This window comes from Lutra lutra, chromosome X (assembly GCF_902655055.1).
Source record: "Lutra lutra chromosome X, mLutLut1.2, whole genome shotgun sequence".
Lineage (NCBI taxonomy): Eukaryota > Metazoa > Chordata > Mammalia > Carnivora > Mustelidae > Lutra > Lutra lutra.
The window spans coordinates 93,746,405-93,767,319 of record NC_062296.1 but is presented as its reverse complement, the minus strand read 5'-3'; the positions used below and the strand labels follow the sequence as shown (position 1 = coordinate 93,767,319).

At 41.8% G+C, this 20,915-nt stretch overlaps 1 protein-coding gene across 1 annotated transcript in view; it reads right to left on the bottom strand.

Annotated features, from left to right (window-relative positions):
* Positions 1-239: 239 nt before the first annotated feature.
* The window catches only part of LOC125091550 (translation initiation factor IF-2-like), a 262,700-nt gene continuing 242,024 nt past the window's right edge, over positions 240-20,915 (bottom strand). The window contains exon 4 of the mRNA XM_047715145.1: positions 240-278. The gene's annotated coding sequence lies outside the window, so the exon portion shown is untranslated. The remainder of the gene's footprint in view (positions 279-20,915) is intronic.

The following is a 20,915-nucleotide window of genomic DNA, read 5'->3' as shown; positions in this document are numbered from 1 at the left end:
CATTGGAAGCAGGACGCTGTCAAGCCAAGGGGGGGCGGCCTGGAGGTGTCACGTTGTGGGGGCGCTGCTGCCTCCATTATGGGGACACGGGAAGGTCCATCATGCACATCCAGACGAGGCTGAAGGAAGAGACAATGCCGCCATCATTTGCACAAGCCCAACCACAAGGAGGCCCCACGAGCACCCCTGGCGCAAACTTCTGGTCCTTTCCTGGTAGTAGTGATACCTTCCCTCCTGCCGAGCACAAGCCAAGGGACACGGCCAGGCTGGGAGAAGATCTGTGAAAACAGGAAAGAGGTGTTGCTGGTCCCTAGCCTTCAATCAAAGAACAGAGCAAACAGCACCATTTTCTGTATCTCACATTTCAGAAATCCTCAAATGAGTACAGCTCTGAAGACAGAACCCCTAAGAGCCTCCTGTCTTACTGGGGAGAGAGAAACATCAGGGATCAGAAGAGGTTTTTTCTTTGTTACCTTTCATATATAATATATACATAAATGGCATTCATTTCTGAATGATGTCCCCCTCAACAGTTCACGTACTGATAGCAAAGACGTACACAGAAGAAAGTCGCTGCCGTTGAAGGCTGGGTTGGCCTGTCTCTAGGGCGGGTACGAAGCCTGTCTACGGGGCTGCAAGCTCGGCGCCCTCCGCCCTCAAGATCAGACCCAGCACAGATCATCTCTAAGACGGCCCTGGGTGACGCGCAGTCCTCTGCCCGGGATGCCACGACCAAGTGCCCCAGGCTGGGGCACAAGCAACACACACTGATGTTCTCCTGGTTCTGGAGGCTGCAAAGCCAAGCGCAAGGTCCCCACAGGGTCGGTCTCTCCCAAGGCGCCTGTCCTCGGTTTGCAGACAGTCACCTTCTCCCTGTGTCCTGAAGCACTCCTTTCTCTGGGCATGTGCCTCCCTGCAGTCTTGAGGACCCTCTTCGTGTAAAGACAGATTAGTGCTGCCCCTCATGACCTCACGGAACCCTAGCCTCGGCTTTGAAAGCCTCCCACCCACATTCAGTCACGGCAGGGTTACGGCTTCCGCACGTGAACGGACAGCAGGTGGGGGGAGACACAATCCGTCTACCACAGGACGGGCATGTGACGAAGTGTGGGGCTGGGATCTGTTCTCAGGGATGCGATTCTCAACACAGGTTGCTGGTCTACACCACAGCCAGGCGCAAACCGAGCTATGCATCGAGAGAGCTTACCCTCGAAGCTCAAAGAAGGGACGGATCCGAAGCTTCAGTACGACTGTAGCAGATGGACACTCACTCCCGGGAAAAAACAATGTAAGGGGTGCTGACTTTTCTACAGGCAGCAGAGATCCATTGTAACTATAAAGACACGTTTTAAGCCGGTCATGAATACAACGATGGAAACAGCCCAGCAGACAAACTCGGGGCGAAGTGCGCGTGGACCAGGACGCTCTGTGGCAGTTCCGCGAAGCATCTGATCCCCCTCCCGACTCCAGACTTGCGGGACGGATGGTCTCCACCCTGCAGTCCGTCAAGGGACAGACCCAACCCACAGAATGGCTGCGACTGGGAGTTTCCCTCAGTAACAGAGCTTCCCAGTGCCACAGTTACTCATCCATAGTCACAAGGACAATACGAAGACCAGTTCATCGAATGCTCTTGGAACCTGGAGGACCAAAGTATGCACCCCAGATGGCCTTGGAATGGGCCCCACTGCCCTCAGTGGGTCAACCCAGTGACACAACTTGAGTCACACCTGGTAGAGCTGGGAGCATGAGCGTTATTGGTAACCCTCCTTTAGTACATTTGTCATTGAAATCCCTGCCAGTGCTCCACTGTCCATCCTAAATGAGAGACCCAATGGCTGGTGGTTTCTCCAAGATGGGTTAAAAAAACAAAACAAAACAGACTTTCCACATACTGAATAATTACTTTTAACTTCCAAGGGAGCTGACAAAGGTCTTTCTCCCTGGCTGGCCAGATGTGTAACTGCAGATGCATCCTTTCCGGTAACTTGGCAGGCTGAAGGGCACAGGTGAATCAGCCCATGGAAGCAATGCTTCCACCACTCTACCCAGCCAAGTGGACTCTCAGGGGAATGCTGGGTGGGGCAGGAAATATGAAGCTGCCTCAGAGGTAGGAGGATAGATCGATCTTAGTTCTCCCACTCACACTGTTCTGCCCACTTCCAAACACTTTGCTGTGTCAGCTGAGAAAGAATGCACCAGTCCTTTCACATTTCTGTTCTCCTTAAATAGCTATTTCTGTGCCTTGACTTTAGCCAGGTCAAGACACAGAATCAGGATGGATTAGAGAAATAAAAATTCACTCAGGCTGATGGGAATTATTACCCACGATTGGACAATAAATGAAAAGAAAATAAATGGTATTGAATGAAGACGTTTATGAAATATCCCAACAAGGAGATTCCTCTAAAACTAATATAAATGACATTTCTCCAAAGCATGGAGTTCCAGGGAACTCTATAGCAAGAGTCAAGCAGGATGAAAGACTTACTCAAGAGCATGCAACCATCAGTTAGGACTAATGGGAGGGAACCCAACCCAGACTCCTTCTAACTCTAGGCCCCCAAGTCCCTTTCCATGGAGCACATAATATTCAAAGCTCCCTCCCTCCCTGTTCTGCCCTCTCTCACCGTTTCTCCATTATCTATTATCTCTCTACTGTCTGTCAATCATTATTATCTACCCACCAATTATCTACCTATTTCTATCATTTACCTATCTTAGCCAATATAGTTTATCAGTACCCGAAATTGCCAAAGGTTTAAAAATCACACTTTTTAGAATTGACCTAAGTATCATAAACCAAATATGCACACATAGGAACTTAAACAGGACAGAAGTTAGTGATTTCTGTCTTATTCTTATATTTGTTCTGTAAACTAAGGCAAATGCCCAGCCTGGGTTTAAAAATAAATCTGACCTTAGGTACCAGGCAATATTTGAAGACCCAAACAAACAAACAAACAAACAAAAAACAAGAAAAAACTTCAATGGCTCTTGACTAGTACTTGGTACAGTTGAATTTGTATGCAAGTGGGTCATACACTAACTTCACGATTTTGGCAAAGTTACAGATCTCCAGACCTCAACTTCCTATCTGCAGAACAGGGGTGTCTTGCTAGATTATCCTAAAATATCTTGAAGCTCTTAATTTCTATAACTCCATATTAGCCTCATTGGATCTCCCCTTTGCAAACACTTCACGGTCTTGGCCATCCTCCGAAAGCTGGTAAAGGCCAACAGAATTTATAAAGTAACATGAAGTTCCAAAAACTAAGAAAAAGTGATCATTAGGACCACTACTATAGACCGCTACTATAGAACTGTAGTTAAAATACAGGAGGGATTTTCTGGGGAATATAATGATACATAATTTCATAAAATTATACAGATACTTCAGTTGGCACACAATAAAAAGCCAGCCATACTTCTCAAATAATTTTCAAAATGTGCCTTTGTTGCTAAAGATTACTTTTCATTTACAGTATTTCTTAAAAAAAAATCATCGCCCAAAATGTATTTTTTATAGGGGCACCTGGGTGGCTCAGTGGGTTAAGTGTCTGCCTTCGGTCATGATCCCAGAGTCCTAGGATAGAGCCACATTGCGCTCCCTGCTCAACCAGGAGCCTACCTCTCCTCCTGCTTGGCTTGCCTGCGTGCTCTCTCTCTCTCTCTCTCTCAGTCAAATAAATAAATAAAATCTTACAAAAAATGTATTTTTATAACCAATTATCAGCAAATTATGAAAAACATAAATCACCTTGATTCATTAGAATAACCCCAATTCCAGGTGCCTGGGGGGTTCAGTCGGTTAGGGTAAGAAGTGTCCAACTCATGGGGCGCCTGGGTGGCTCAGTGGGTTAAGCCGCTGCCTTCGGCTCAGGTCATGATCTCGGGGACCTGGGATCGAGTCCCGCATCGGGCTCTTTGCTCAGCAGGGAGCCTGCTTCGCTTCCCTTCCTCTCTCTCTGCCTGCCTCTCTGCCTACTTGTGATCTCTCTCTGTCAAATAAATAAATAAAATCTTAAAAAAAAAAAAAAAAAAAAAGAAGTGTCCAACTCTTGATCTCAGTTCAGATCTTGATCTTAGGGTCGTGAGTTTGAACCCCACACTGGGGTGTGTGCTGGGCATGGAGGCTACTTAAAAAACAAAACAAAACAAAAAAAAACAGAGAATAGCCCCAATTCCTATGGCAGTTTAAAAAATATATATATTCACACTTGCCCCAGAAACCATTAAAGATGGTTTGCTGAGGTAACTGTATTTAAAGGCAAGACCTATCTACTTTGCAAGTCTTAAAAAGAGTTCCAAAACACATTGTCCTATTCCTAGGTATGAAAAAACGCCTTGTGTCTAATTAAGGAGCCGTAATACCATGCAGCATTTTCTCAAGGCATATAAATCAACCCACACACAATGTCTGTCTCATGACTAACCCCACATTCCCATCTCCTGCCTCTCTCTCCTTTTTAGCACAAACAGACATGGTGCCTGACCTTCGGCACTTATGCTGTAATTGAGGAGATAAAGCGCACACACATAAAATAATTAGAGCATAATGAAATGATAAATGTCATAGGACTATGAGTACAAAGCTTTGCAGAGGAAAGAGAGGACACTGAATGCTTAAGTAGCTGAAGAAAGAAGGAATGGGTCCCTGAAAAAGGTGAAAAGATGAGCCAAACATCATGACTCAAGACTGAGTAAATGTGGCATGCAAAAACAGCAGTGAAATACCTGAAGATGAGACAAAATGTGGAGTGGCAGGGAATTAGGCTGGATAAGATGGTCAAGGTGGGGGGCAATTCATACTGAATCTTAATAACTGAACTGTATTTTTAGAGACAGACATTGTATTTTTATCCTTGCCTTCCCCCACTCAAAAAAATCCAGTAAAGTCTATTCTCTCTTGTTCAGTGGGAAATGGAAGATCAATTTCTTCTCCCTTCAGGGCGCCTGGGTGGCACGCTCAGTTAGGCAGCTGAATCTAGGTTTTGGCTCAGGGCATGATCTCAGGGTCCTGGGATAAAACCCCACATCAGGCTCTACACTCAGTGGTGATTCTGCTTGAGGATTCTCTCTCCCTCTGCCCCTCTTCCCGCCACTCGTGCCCTTTCTCTTAAATAAATAAATCTTTTTAAAAAATTTATCCTCCTTTTCTACACCACAGATGATTCAAGGTGGTGTTCCTACCTGCAGATTTCTCAATGAATCCTAGATACCTTATGAACACATATTCAGAGAGAGACGTGTTATGTTTCTTTGGCTTATCAGGGACCAGTAGTTAGTATGATTCAACATCACATCCCACTGGTTTACAAATTTTCTTTCCTCATTTCCTATTTTTCCTCACCCTCATGCCCCAGACTTAACCATCTCCCTCAAACCTCATCCTGAATCAGAACTTTAATATTTAACACAGTTTCTCCCCACCTCCACTTCCCTTTAATTGGATAGATAGTTGTCCTAGAGGTGGGAATAAATAGATATTGTCTAAAGTTGATAGCTAAGCTATACAGGTTTATCATATTATTCTATAAAGACAGTAATCAGAAAGAATACATCGCCTTAAATTTCCAGGTAATCAGAAAGAGCATGCAAAAGCATACAGATCATATGGCAAACATTGGAAAATAAAAAATATATTACAAACAGTAATCATAATATAAACTGACAGAATTAAGACCAAGTGATTCTGTTTATCAATAAATATAAATGGGATAAACTCACACTAAAAGGAAAGGACTTCCAACTTGGATCAAAATTAAAAACCCAGTATATGCTATATGTAAGAATGCAACTAAAGCAAAATTATATCCATAAAAAGACATATAAGAAAATACAAAGAAAAAGAGAATAACAGGACTGGATACGAATATCTCACTAACCTAAAATAATGCAAAAGAAATAAATAACCAAAGGCAGGGCATGTTAAATAATAAAGGGTACAATCCCCTCTATCTCACATGAATCATTTTGTGCTTAACAAAGCATCAGCATGCCACAAACTGTAGGAAGTAGAAGAAGAAAATAAAATGAAATTCAATAGTGATAAGAGTATTCTCTGTGTGTCCTGAAGAAACCAAACACAGGGTATATTAGTGTTAGTTCCATCTCTATAGCAGCGGTATCTTAAAATGCCCTTGGCATTACCGTAGACAGGACATTTTCCTTTGCTTTCAAACAATGAGCTCTGATCAGCTTCTTCTGTATTCACTCACGTGGCCTTGCTATACTCTATTCCAGCAGCAGTTTCCCCAAGGATTAAAAAAATCAAGACGTCTACCTTTGTTGAATGTGGGCACGTGCGCATGCCCACATGTGAATGTGTGTTGTGATGTTTCTCAGTTATGTTTTTAAACATGGAAACCAAATAAAATAAAATTTAAAAATAAATAAAATTAAGAAGAAACATGGAAACCAGCACTAAACGATCTTAGAGAGGGTCTTTATCGGGTCCCTGGGTGGTTCAGTTGGTTAAGTATCTGCCTTCAGCTCAGATCATGATCCTACAATCCTGGGATAGACCCCTGCTTCCGGCTCCTTGCTCAGCGGGGAGCCTGCTTCTCCCTCTCCCTCTGCAGCTCCCCCTGCTTGTGCTCTCTCGCTCCCTCTGTCAAATAAATAAATACAATTTAAAAAAAAAAGGTTCTTTATAACTTGAAAGAAATTTTCACATGATATCTGTTTCCCCTTCAATATTTTTTTTTAATTTTTTTTATTTTTTCAGCATAACAGTATTCATTATTTTTGCACCACACCCAGTGCTCCATGCAATCTGTGCCCTCCACAATACCCACCACCTGGTGCCCCAACCTCCCACCCCCCACCCCTTCAAAATTCCCAGATCGTTTTTCAGAGTCCATAGTCTCTCATGGTTCACCTCCCCTTCCAATTTCCCTCAACTCCCCTCTCCATCTCCCCTTGTCCTCCATGCTATTTGTTATGCTCCACAAATAAGTGAAACCATATGATAATTGACTCTCTCTGCTTGACTTATTTCACTCAGCATAATCTCTTCCAGTCCCGTCCATGTTGCTACAAAACTTGGGTATTCATCCTTTCTTTCTTTCTTTCTTTTTTTTTTTTTTTTTTTTTTTTACAGCTTTATAAACATATATTTTTATCCCCAGGGGTACAGGCATGCGAATCGCCAGGTTTACACACCCCACAACCACAGCACATACCCTCCCCAATATCCACAACCCCACGCCCTCTCCCAACCCCCTCCCCCCATCAACCCTCAGTTTGTTTTGTGAGATTAAGAGTCACTTATGGTTTGTCTCCCTCCCAATCCCATCTTGTTTCATTTACTCTTCTCCTACCCCCTCGACCCCCCATGTTGCATCTCCTCTCCCTCATATCAGGGAGATCATATGATAGTTGTCTTTCTCCGATTGACTTATTTCGCTAAGCATGATACCCTCTAGTTCCATCCACGTCGTCGCAAATGGCAAGATTTCATTTCTTTTGATGGCTGCATAGTATTCCATTGTGTATATATACCACATCTTCTTTATCCATTCGTCTGTAGATGGACATCTAGGTTCTTTCCATAGTTTGGCTATTGTAGACATTGCTGCTATAAACATTCGGGTGCATGTGCCCCTTCGGATCACTATGTTTGTATCTTTAGGGTAAATACCCAGCAGTGCAATTGCAGGGTCATAGGGTAGTTCTATTTTCAACATTTTGAGGAACCTCCATGCTGTTTTCCAGAGTGGTTGCACCAGCTTGCATTCCCACCAACAGTGTAGGAGGGTTCCCCTTTCTCCGCATCCTCGCCAGCATCTGTCATTTCCTGACTTGTTAATTTTAGCCATTCTGACTGGTGTGAGGTGATATCTCATAGTGGTTTTGATTTGTATTTCCCTGATGCCCAGTGATATGGAGCACTTTTTCATGTGTCTGTTGGCCATCTGGATGTCTTCTTTGCAGAAATGTCTGTTCATGTCCTCTGCCCATTTCTTGATTGGATTATTTGTTCTTTGGGTGTTGAGTTTGCTAAGTTCTTTATAGATTTTGGACACTAGCCCTTTATCTGATATGTCATTTGCAAATATCTTCTCCCATTCTGTCAGTTGTCTTTTGGTTTTGTTCACTGTTTCCTTTGCTGTGCAAAAGCTTTTGATCTTGATAAAATCCCAATAGTTCATTTTTGCCCTTGCTTCCCTTGCCTTTGGTGATGTTCCTAGGAAGATGTTGCTGCGGCTGACGTCGAAGAGGTTGCTGCCTGTGTTCTCCTCGAGGATTTTGATGGATTCCTTTCTCACATTGAGATCCTTCATCCATTTTGAGTCTATTTTCGTGTGTGGTGTAAGGAAATGATCCAATTTCATTTTTCTGCATGTGGCTGTCCAATTTTCCCAACACCATTTATTGAAGAGGCTGTCTTTGTTCCATTGGACATTCTTTCCTGCTTTGTCGAAGATGAGTTGACCATAGAGTTGAGGGTCCATTTCTGGGCTCTCTATTCTGTTCCATTGATCTATGTGTCTGTTTTTGTGCCAGTACCATGCTGTCTTGATGATGACAGCTTTGTAATAGAGCTTGAAGTCCGGAATTGTGATGCCACCAACTTTGGCTTTCTTTTTCAATATTCCTTTGGCTATTCGAGGTCTTTTCTGGTTCCATATAAATTTTAGGATTATTTGTTCCATTTCTTTGAAAAAAATGGATGGTACTTTGATAGGAATTGCATTAAATGTGTAGATTGCTTTAGGTAGCATAGACATTTTCACAATATTTATTCTTCCAATCCAGGAGCATGGAACATTTTTCCATTTCTTTGTGTCTTCCTCAATTTCTTTCATGAGTACTTTATAGTTTTCTGAGTATAGATTCTTAGTCTCTTTGGTTAGGTTTATTCCTAGGTATCTTATAGTTTTGGGTGCAATTGTAAATGGGATGGACTCCTTAATTTCTCTTTCTTCTGTCTTGTTGTTGGTGTAGAGAAATGCAACTGATTTCTGTGCATTGATTTTATATCCTGACACTTTACTGAATTCCTGAACAAGTTCTAGCAGTTTTGGAGTGGAGTCTTTTGGGTTTTCCACATAGAGTATCATATCATCTGCGAAGAGTGATAGTTTGACTTCTTCTTTGCCGATTTGGATGCCTTTAATTTCCTTTTGTTGTCTGATTGCTGAGGCTAGGACTTCTAGTACTATGTTGAATAGCAGTGGTGATAACGGACATCCCTGCCGTGTTCCTGACCTTAGCGGAAAAGCTTTCAGTTTTTCTCCATTGAGAATGATATTTGCGGTGGGTTTTTCATAGATGGCTTTGATAATATTGAGGTATGTGCCGTCTATCCCTACACTTTGAAGAGTTTTGATCAGGAAGGGATGCTGTACTTTGTCAAATGCTTTTTCAGCATCTATGGAGAGTATCATATGGTTCTTGTTCTTTCTTTTATTAATGTGTTGTATCACATTGATTGATTTGCGGATGTTGAACCAGCCTTGCAGCCCTGGAATAAATCCCACTTGGTCGTGGTGAATAATCCTTTTAATGTACTGTTGAATCCTATTGGCTAGTATTTTGGCGAGAATTTTTGCATCTGTGTTCATCAAGGATATTGGTCTGTAGTTCTCTTTTTTGTTGGGATCCTTGTCTGGTTTTGGGATCAAGGTGATGCTGGCCTCATAAAATGAGTTTGGAAGTTTTCCTTCTATTTCTATTTTGTGGAACAGTTTCAGGAGAATAGGAATTAGTTCTTCTTTAAATGTTTGGTAGAATTCCCCCGGGAAGCCGTCTGGCCCTGGGCTTTTGTTTGTTTGGAGATTTTTGATGACTGTTTCAATCTCCTTACTGCTTATGGGTCTGTTCAGGCTTTCTATTTCTTCCTGGTTCAGTTGTGGTAGTTTATATGTCTCTAGGAATGCATCCATTTCTTCCAGATTGTCAAATTTGTTGGCGTAGAGTTGCTCATAGTATGTTCTTATTATTGTCTGTATTTCTTTGGTGTTCGTTGTGATCTCTCCTCTTTCATTCATGATTTTATTTATTTGGGTCCTTTCTCTTTTCTTTTTGATAAGTCTGGCCAGGGGTTTATCAATCTTATTAATTCTTTCAAAGAACCAGCTCCTCGTTTCGTTGATTTGTTCTATTGTTTTTTTGGTTTCTATTTCATTGATTTCTGCTCTGATCTTTATGATTTCTCTTCTCCTGCTGGGTTTAGGGTTTCTTTCTTGTTCTTTCTCCAACTCCTTTAGGTGTAGGGTTAGGTTGTGTACCTGAGATCTTTCTTGTTTCTTGAGAAAGGCTTGTACCGCTATATATTTTCCTCTCAGGACTGCCTTTGTTGTGTCCCACAGATTTTGAACCGTTGTGTTTTCATTATCATTTGTTTCCATAAATTTTTTCAATTCTTCTTTAATTTCCTGGTTGACCCATTCATTCTTTAGAAGGATGCTGTTTAGTCTCCATGTATTTGGGTTCTTTCCAAATTTCCTCTTGTGATTGAGTTCTAGCTTTAGAGCATTGTGGTCTGAAAATATGCAGGGAATGATCCCAATCTTTTGATACCGGTTGAGACTTGATTTAGGACCAAGAATGTGATCTATTCTGGAGAATGTTCCATGTGCACTAGAGAAGAATGTGTATTCTGTTGCTTTGGGATGAAATGTTCTGAATATATCTGTGATGTCCATCTGGTCCAGTGTGTCATTTAAGGCCTTGATTTCCTTGTTGATCTTTTGCTTGGATGATCTGTCCATTTCAGTGAGGGGAGTGTTAAAATCCCCTACTATTATTGTATTCTTGTCGATGTGTTTCTTTGATTTTGTTATTAATTGGTTTATATAGTTGGCTGCTCCCACGTTAGGGGCATAGATATTTAAAATTGTTAGATCTTCTTGTTGGACAGTTCCTTTGAGTATGATATAGTGTCCTTCCTCATCTCTTATTATAGTCTTTGGCTTAAAATCTAATTGATCTGCTATAAGGATTGCCACTCCTGCTTTCTTCTGATGTCCATTAGCATGGTAAATTCTTTTCCACCCCCTCACTTTAAACCTGGAGGTGTCTTCGGGTTTAAGATGAGTTTCTTGTAGGCAACATATAGATGGTTTTTGTTTTTTTATCCATTCTGATACCCTGTGTCTTTTGATTGGGGCATTTAGCCCATTAACATTCAGGGTAAGTATTGAGCGATATGAATTTAGTGCCATTGTATTGCCTGTAAGGTGACTGTTATTGTATATTGTCTCTGTTTCTTTCTGATCTACTACTTTGAGGGTCTCTCTTTGCTTAGAGGACCCCTTTCAATATTTCCTGTAGAGCTGGTTTGGTATTTGCAAATTCTTTCAGTTTTTGTTTGTCCTGGAAGCTTTTAATCTCTCCGTCTATTTTCAATGATAGCCTAGCTGGATATAGTATTCTTGGCTGCATGTTTTTCTCATTTAGTACTCTGAATATATCATGCCAGCTCTTTCTGGCCTGCCAGGTCTCTGTAGATAAGTCTGCTGCCAATCTAATATTTTTACCATTGTACGTTACAGACTTCTTTTCCCGGGCTGCTTTCAGGATCTTTTCTTTGTCACTAAGACTTGTCAATTTTACTATTAGGTGACGGGGTGTGGACCTATTCTTATTGATTTTGAGGGGGGGTTCTCTGAACCTCCTGGATTTTGATGCTTGTTCCCTTTGCCATATTGGGGAAATTCTCTCGAATAATTCTCTCCAATATACCTTCTGCTCCCCTCTCTGTTTCCTCTTCTTCTGGAATCCCAATTATTCTAATGTTGTTTCGTCTTATGGTGTCACTTATCTCTCGAATTCTCCCCTCGTGGTCCAGTAGCTGTTTGTCCCTCTTTTGCTCAGCTTCTTTATTCTCTGTCATTTGGTCTTCTATATCGCTAATTCTTTCTTCTGCCTCATTTATCCTAGCAGTGAGAGCCTCCATTTTTGATTGCACCTCATTAATAGCTTTTTTGATTTCAACTTGGTTAGATTTTAGTTCTTTTATTTCTCCAGAAAGGGCTTTTATCTCTCCCGAGAGGGTTGCTTTAATATCTTCCATGCCTTTTTCAAGCCCGGCTAGAACCTTGAGAATCGTCATTCTGAACTCTATATCTGACATATTACCAATGTCTGTATTGATTAGGTCCCTAGCCTTTGGTACTGCCTCTTGTTCTTTTTTTTGTTGTGAATTTTTCCGCCTTGTCATTTTGTCCAGATAAGAGTTTATGAAGGAGCAAGTAAAATACTAAAAGGGTGGCAACAACCCCAGGAAAATATGCTTTAGCGAAATCAGAAGAGATCCCGAATTGTGAGGGGGGAGAAAGGGGAAAAAAGGGGTTCAGAAAGAAAGAAAAAAAAAAAAAAGAAACTATTAAAAAAAAGAAAGCCGATAAAGAAAAAATATAAAATAGGAAAAAATATATATATATTAGATAAATTATTTAAAAAACGTTAAAAAAAGAAAACGGTAAAAGTTAAAAAAAATTCAGCAGAAGAAGAGAAAAAGAAAAAAAAATTGAAAAAGAAAAAAAAATTAAATTAACTGCAAGGCTAAAAAATCATGGGGAGAAAGCCATGAGTTCCGTGCTTTGCTTTCTTCTCCTCTGGAATTCCGCCGCTCTCCTTGGTAGGTGAACTTGGTCCTGGCTGGGTTTCCCGTTGATCTTCTGGGGGAGGGGCCCGTTGTAGTGATTCTCAAGCGTCTTTGCCCCAGGCGGAGTTGCACCGCCCTTACCCGGGGCCGCGCTGAGTCATCCGCTCGGGTTCGCTTTCGGGAGCTTTTGTTCCGTGAGCGCTTTCCGTAGAGTCCGGAGGACGGGAATAAAGATGGCGGCCTCCCGGTCTCCGGCCCGGAGGAGCCGAGAGCCCGGGGCCCCACTCCTCAGTGCGCCCTCAGAGAACAGCGCCCAAATGACTCCCGCCACCCTGGCCTCCGGCCGCGCTCCGAGCTGACCGAGCCTGAGACCGGTTCAAGGCAACCCCGAGCTGAGAGTCACTCCTCGGCTCTGTCTCTGCAGCCGGCTTCCCCGTTCTAATACCGGTAAGCTCTGCGACACTCAGACTCCCCCGATCCTTCTGCGACCCTGCGGGACCTGAGGGCGCGCTGACCCTGCCTGGGCTTCCAGTTAAGCCTCTGGAGCGATGTCCCTCAGCGGAACAGACTTTTAAAAGTCCTGATTTTGCTCCGTTGCTCCGCCGCTCGCCGGGAGCCGGCCCCTCCCCCCGCGGTCTATCTTCCCGTCGCTTTGGATTCACTTCTCCGCCAGTCCTACCTTGCAGAAAGTGGTTGATTTTCTGTTTCTGGAATTGCTGTTCTTCTTCTCTTCAATTTCCCGTTGGATTTGTAGGTGTTTACAATCTTTAGATAAGCTATTTAGCTGATCTCCCGCTACCCGAAGTAGTCTCAGCCTGCTACTTCTCCGCCATCTTGACTCCTCCCGATTGTTTCCCCTTCAATATTAAGAATGGAAAGTAATATTCCATCCTCATGCATTAAAAACATAATAGCACTGTGTTGGAGGAAAGAGCATGGACACTACTGCCCGAGGGAGCTGCAGAAAAGCCACATTAGAGAAGTCCCGTGCCATGGTGAACCCCTGCTCTAGGAGCTGGGCACATTTAGGAAATGTGTTCAGTTTTGGTATGTGATACCGTACTGGACACCTCAGCTTCCTTTACTACAGACTAAAAACCATAGATTCCTTCACAGTTCTCAAAATTAAACTTTTTAATAACTTCTCACTAAACTGAGGAGTGCTTCAAAATTTTATATATAGATAGATAGATTTAGATATATGGATTATATATGTGTATACACACAGAGAGACATATCTAATCAAAACCCAAAGCTGAACACAAACGGAGTAGGAATTTGACTAGGCTATCTCAAAATTTGCAGACATTCTCCTCATAATCTCTATGTTTTATATACTCCATTAGCAAATCCTGAAAACAATGCTTTCCTAATAAGAATATTTGCATACTGCTTTATCACTGACTCGATGTTAGTGTACTAACTAGCATTTGTATTCTTAAAACAATCTAATTAGAAATGTATTAAGAAATTAAAGGGGAAATTACGTTAAAGGATAATTAAGAGGAAATTATTAGATCCAGATATAGAAAAATAGAGGGACAAGGAGGTAATCAGGCCCATTAGTATATATGTACTGGGTGGGGGGGGGGGGGGTCTCTGAAAATCATGCTCCAGGCCCATAGCTTACCTCCTTTATAACAGACAAATACCCGAAACTGGAAGAAAAGGAGATTAAAGATCTCCACATTATGACGTCAAATATCTTTATGTTTATCATATGGCTTCCCTTCTACCTGACTGAGTTCCAGGAGAACCAGATTTTCCTGTCACATGTCCCCGAGACTAATCATGTCTAATGATGTGACTCTGGTTTATCTCAGGCTCACAAAATGCTATCTGGATGTTAAACTCAATCTAAATATTTCCTCTTCAGTGCAACTGCTCCCACAGTACTTTAAAACATGTAAGACCCTCTTTCCTCTTTTAAACCCTTGTATCTGTTATGGGAAATGTGCCTTATATTACAGTTGTCTGGGGAGTCACAGGCCCCATTAGTCTGTATCACAGGGTGTGGGATGGTTTCATGCCCCTCTGTGTCATACGGACTGCTCCGTGGACACTGACCACACTGAGTCTAACAAAATGGAAAGAAATGGAGCTTTTTATCTTAAAATAGCCCTTTAAAATGGAAGAGACTATAATGAAAAAGCCCCAAATTACATAGTACTTGAACTCGAGTAGTTCTGCTAAGTGGTATTTTTATGAATTCTAAATGCTCTGCTCTACACTCATGAAAGACAAGATTGCAAATAACTTGCCATGGCTCCCAGAGAGACGTCACTAGAGGATTCAGACCTGCTAGTTGTTTCCTTGTTTTTTTTTTTCCTCACAACACAGAAATAGGTTTATAATTTGCATAACAGAAGCCACCCCCTTTCTAAATTATGTGTAGACAACCCTGGCGTGTACATTCTAAATTAGTCAACGTCTTCACTGAATCTCAGGCTGTATCCATAACTCTCTGTTAACTCGAACGGAGTTTCTGGTACGCTTCCCGCCCGCACAACTGCAGGTTACTACAGAGAATGGAATTCAGAAGCCAGAAACACTTCTTTCTCCAGTGTGCCCTCAAAGTAATAGAACCCATAGGGAACAGTATGAATAAAGGGCAACTCAACCACCAGGAGTGGCGTTGCTACGGCCCAAACGCCAAAATGGTGAAATACTCTTTATAAGATTAGGAATAAAACAGTGCACAGTCTACCCCCAAATCACATAAGAGTTATAATCTGGAAAAATCCATTGTGTATTAAAATGGCGGGAGGGAATCTGCTTTACATGTAAAATTGTGTAGTTCTAGCTTCAGACAATGGCACAAAGTTTCCTTTTTTACTTCTTTGAATGTCAAACGACATCCGGACGATCACGCTGTACTGCTCCGTGCATGTGCCGGATACCGCCCCACCTCTGTCAGAGGTAGTGCAACCCTCCCGTCATTAAGACAATAAAAAACTACTCTGTGAGCACCCAGAAGTTCCCTTGGGGGCAAACCACCAAGCTGAATTACAATTCGTTACCACAGAAAGGGTTATATTTAGGTTTAGTGTAATAACCATTTTTGGCTTGACCACCTCCTCTACAACCTGAGTCGTGTATAAAGTTTAAATAGCAGGAACAACGTGGTTACTTATCTCCAAAGCATTAAACATGTTGGGGTTCTGCTGAATTGCCAGGGGAATGTTGAAAAAGAAAACCAAAGCTGGAGGCATCACAATTCCGGTCTTCAAGTTGTATTACAAAACTGTCATCATCAAGACGGTCTGGTACTGCTGCAAAAACAGACACACAGATCAACGGAACAGAACAGAGAACTCAGAAATGGACCCTCAACTCTGTGGTCAACAGAGTTGGGAAAACTGGACAGTCACATGCAGAAGAATGAAACTGGGCCACTTTCTTATATCATACACAAAAATAAACTCAAAGTGGATTAAAGACCTAAATGTGAGACAGGAATTCATCAAAACACTAGAAGAGAACACGGGCAGCAACCTCTTCGACCTCAGCCACAGCAACGTCTTGCAAGACACATCTCCAAGGGCAAGAGAAACAACAGCAAAAACGAACTATGGAGACTTTGTCAAGATAAAAACCTTTTGTACAGCAAGAGAACAGTCAACAAAACTAAAAGGCAACCTATGGAATGGGAGAAGATACCAGCAAATGTCTTATCAGATAAGGGGGTAGTGTCCAAAATCTACAAAGAATTTATCAAACTCAACACCCAAAAGACCAAAAAAAATCTAGTCAAGAAATGAGTAGAAAACATGAACAGACATTTCTCTGAAGAAGACATACAAATAGCCAACAGACACATGAAAAAATGTTCAACATCACTCAGCATCAGGGAAATGCAAACCAAAACCACAATGAGATACCACCTCACACCAGTCAAAATGGTAAAATTAATAGCTCAGGAAACAACAGATGTTGGCGAGGGTGTGGAGAACAGGGAACCCTCTTACACTGTAGGAATACAGCCGGTGCAGACACTCTGGAAAACAGTACGGAGGTTCCTCAAAAAGTGAGAAGTAGAGCTACCCTATGACCCAGTAATTGCACTACTAGGTATTTATTCAAAGGATACAAACATTTATACAAAGGATACTAGGTATGTGACTCAAAGGGGGAACATGCACCCTAATGTCTGTAGCAGCAATGTCCACAACAGCCAAACTATGGAAAGAGCCCACATGTCTACTGATAGATGAATGGATAAAAAAGATATAGCACATATACATATACATCATGGAATATTACTCAGCCATCAAAAACAATGAACTCTTGCCATTTGCAACGACATGGAACTAGAGGGTACTATGCTAAGTGAAATAAGTCAGACAGAGAAAGACAAATGCCATAGGATTTCATTCATGTGTGGAATTTAAGAAACCAAACAGATGAACACAAGGGAAGGGAAGGAAAAATAAAATAAGAGGAAAACAGAGAGGGGCAAACCATAGGGACTCTCAACTATAGGAAACTAACTGAGGACTATCAAAGGGGAGGAGAGAAAGGAGACGGAGTAACTGTCATGATCATTAAGAAGGGAACTTGAAGTAATGACCATTGGGTGTTGTATGCAACTGACGAATTACTGAATTCTACCTCTGAAACTAATAATACAGTATATGTTAATTAAATTTAACTTAAAAAAATTTTTTTTAAAAACATGCTGGGGTCTGATAAGCATGCTTGGTGTGTCATGCTCGCTTAAAAAGCTGTCTAGTATGAATGTGTTTCTGACATGGAGAAATGCCACTAGCAGCGGATAAACGAGAGAGCAGAGCCTGGACCCCTGAGCCACACAGCTCCTCTGAGCTACATTCTCCTTCAGATACCAAATGCATTTCCAGCCACCTGCAAAGACGAATTCAAAAGCAGCTTCCCATTCTTTGGGACTAAAAATATATGAAATTCTCTTCATGGAGTAGGATTTTTTTTTTTTTTAAGATTTTAATAATTTGACAGAGAGTGCTCACAAACAGGGGAATGGTGGAGAAGGAGAAGCAGACTCCCCACTAAGCAGGGAGCCCAACGAGGGCTCAATCCCAGGATCCTGGGAGCATGACCTGAGCCAAGGGCAGACGCTGAGCCCAGGGGCCCTCATGCAGTAGGATTTGTTTTGACTCCAGAACAACCTGTGTAGCTCAAAGATAAAGAATGGCCCACCACGCTTAACGAGTTTCAGCATGAACTGTTTTCTTATGGATGAGACACATACACTTTGAAGTAAAGCACCCCTGTCATTAACAGTCTACTTGCTCTTGTGACAGAGAACTAGTACTTGGGGGGAAAAAAAGATGCCAAATTATACGTTGTAAAGTTACATAGTAAAAAGTCATGAGTTTTTAGCTATTTGCATATTTCTAACATTCCATCAGAGCACAATAACTCTGTGCAGTTGAACAAAAAGGAAGGCACATTTAGAAAATGTTTCTGGGGACATCTGGGGGGCCCAGGTGGTTAAGCCTCTGCCTTCGGCTCAGGTCATGATCCCAGGGTCCTGGGATCAAATCCCATATCCCTGGTCAGTGGGGAACCTGCTTCTCCCTCTGCCTGCCACTCCCCCTGCTCATGCTCACTTGCTGACAAATAAATAAATAAAATCATAAATAAGTAAATAAAATCTGGTTGAGATTTAAAATTCAACTGAAATATTCTGTTATTTTGAGAAGATGGAGACAAAATTATGGATTGTGAATATAACATGTTTCAGCAGTACTGGGTCACCTTTAACAAAATGCCTAATTAATGTGCTTAACCTCACAACAGAAAACCAGTGAAATTTGTTATGTCAGAGTATTGAAATTGGGTCGTATTTCACAGGGTCCAGAAGCAGCTTGTTAACAGACTTGTAGGCTATCTCTGTGTGAAGTACAGAAAATATTTCCACGTACATATTTTCCTTTTCTTCTGTTTCAAAAATATAGGTATTTATATACCAGTATTGGATGTCCTTAGAATAGACATTTTTGACTATAAAGAATAAAATCATTATCTCACAATAACTTAACAGGAAAAGTAAATTGGAAGTGTTACTAACTTACAGTCAATTTAGATGATCTGTATCAAATACCTTTATCCCCAGTAATAAAAATTTGTGTTCAGCTTAGCTGTATTGAAGGAGCAGATGTTTTCGTTTGCCTGGAAAATTATCCAATTATCCCTATTCATCATCTGACATTACCTCTGAAGACTGACTGAAGAGTCTACATTTTTCTCACTTAAGACAAAACACTGAACAACATTATTAACCAAGTTCAGAGAAATGACATTTATAGAAGACATATATACAAACTATAACTGAATAACACACATGTTTTTTTCAAGGATATTTGTAACATTTGCCAGGACTGACCATATACTGGTCCATAAAACAACTGTTAAGCCATTGGAATCATATAGATCATGTTCTCAGACCAGAACATAATCAATAATCAAATAGAAATAATCAAATAGAAATCAAATAATCAAATAGAAATCAATCACAAAACAAGGTAATATTTTCAAATCCAGTGGCACTCTTCGAAATAACCAAAAGGCCAATGACAAGGGAAGCTATAAAATATTTTGAAGTCAACATTAATGGAAATAAAACGCCTCAGATTTTGTGGGATACAGATACAGCAGTGCTTACAGAGAATACTGCAATGTCATTCAGCGAATGTGCCTTGTCAATTTTTTCCACTGCATGCCAGTTTATCCTCACTCTCTGCCTTTTACGAAAATACTATTGTCTCCTGAACTGAATTAACATAAAAGCACATGATTTTTTTTCCTCTCTCATGCATAATATTATGCTCTCCACTACAGACTGGTAATGTGCAGCTTGAAGCTATAGAACTGTCTAGCTGTGTTTTCCTATTGCTTGTATATTTCTAGATCTTTGCTGTCATTTTATTGCCTTTCAATCTAACAAAAGCTGGATTTTGTTTTACTTTCTCTCTTCTTCTACTTGATTGATTGCTTAAGGAACAAAATCTGACATATAATCTGATTAAAATGCCAAACACTTGCACACCCCGTCTTCTTCAAATGTGCTCAGAAGATCGCTCTTATATTAACCAAGTCATTCATTGTGCATCATTATGTCTAGCCCACCCCCACGGCACAGACTATGAGGCTGTCAGGAAGACCCAACTGAAGGTTACTGTTCACTTTCCATCCCATCAGAGCCTCTGATAATGATGGCATTTATGCGATCCTTCATCTGAAGAGTTATAAATGGGATAACACAAGCCTTGGCTGGCCCACACCGTTCTTTCCATTTGGGTGACAGAGCTGGCCCAATGTTGGAGACAGCCGACATCATCAGCTTCTACCACCCCAGCCTAAAACAAAAGTCAGTAGCTTCCATCTCGGGGAATGCCACAGTAGAGGCACAACAAGAAGTCCCAGACTCTTGCTGCCTGACAAGACCATGGACACAAGATAGTTCAGTGAGCTTCACGCTGTGCTGTGAAAGCCCACTGGGGTTCTGGGGGCCCTCTAGGAGACTGGAGTATGAGAGGATGGCCACCACTTCATGCTCAACCATCCAGCTTCATATAAAGCTACCTCTGGTTTCCAAAGAGCTTTTTGAGTGAGACTGCCTGAAAGCAAGTATTATCCACTCTGCTAGACAGTAACTTCACTGTCTGTTGATTTGCCCCAAGGTTATTCTGTTAAGTAAAGACCCTTCCAGACAGAGGTTGGAAGATGGAGGCAGAGTAGGAGGCCCCTAGGCTCACCTCATCTCACGAACACAACTAGGTAACTATCAAATTATTCTAAATACCCCAGAAACTGACGCAAAGACTGGAAGAACAAACTCCACAACTACAAGTAGAGAAGAGGCCACATAGAAGAAAGTAGGAAATGTAGAGACGTGGCTTGGGAAAAAAATGGATAGTGGCCACCGCAATGGGAAGGGAGCTGCAGTCACAGAGCAGAACAAGAGACAGACTAACATACGGTGCATGGGGAAACGGATTCCCCGTAGTAACTGGCTGGGAAATTGAGAGGGGCCGAATTTTGTGACTTCCTGCAACTAGCAAGGCTTACAGCTTGGGGTTCTAAAGAGTCCATGTGCACGGTTCTAAATAGCTCAGGGGACATTGGGGCTGATCTTGGAGAGAAAGGAGGCAAACAGCCCAACGACACACAGCATGGAAACAGCCATCTGAAGAACACCTAGGGCAGAGAGGGAGAAAGTTACTCACTCAACTTGCATGCAGTGCAGAGAGACGGCATTCATGGGGAGACCCCTCAGGGAACAAAAGAACTGGTCCGCACCATTTCCTCGCCCTCCTCCACTTAGCATAAGCATAGGGCCAAATGCCGGAACCAGCACAGAGGGGACATTGCCTAC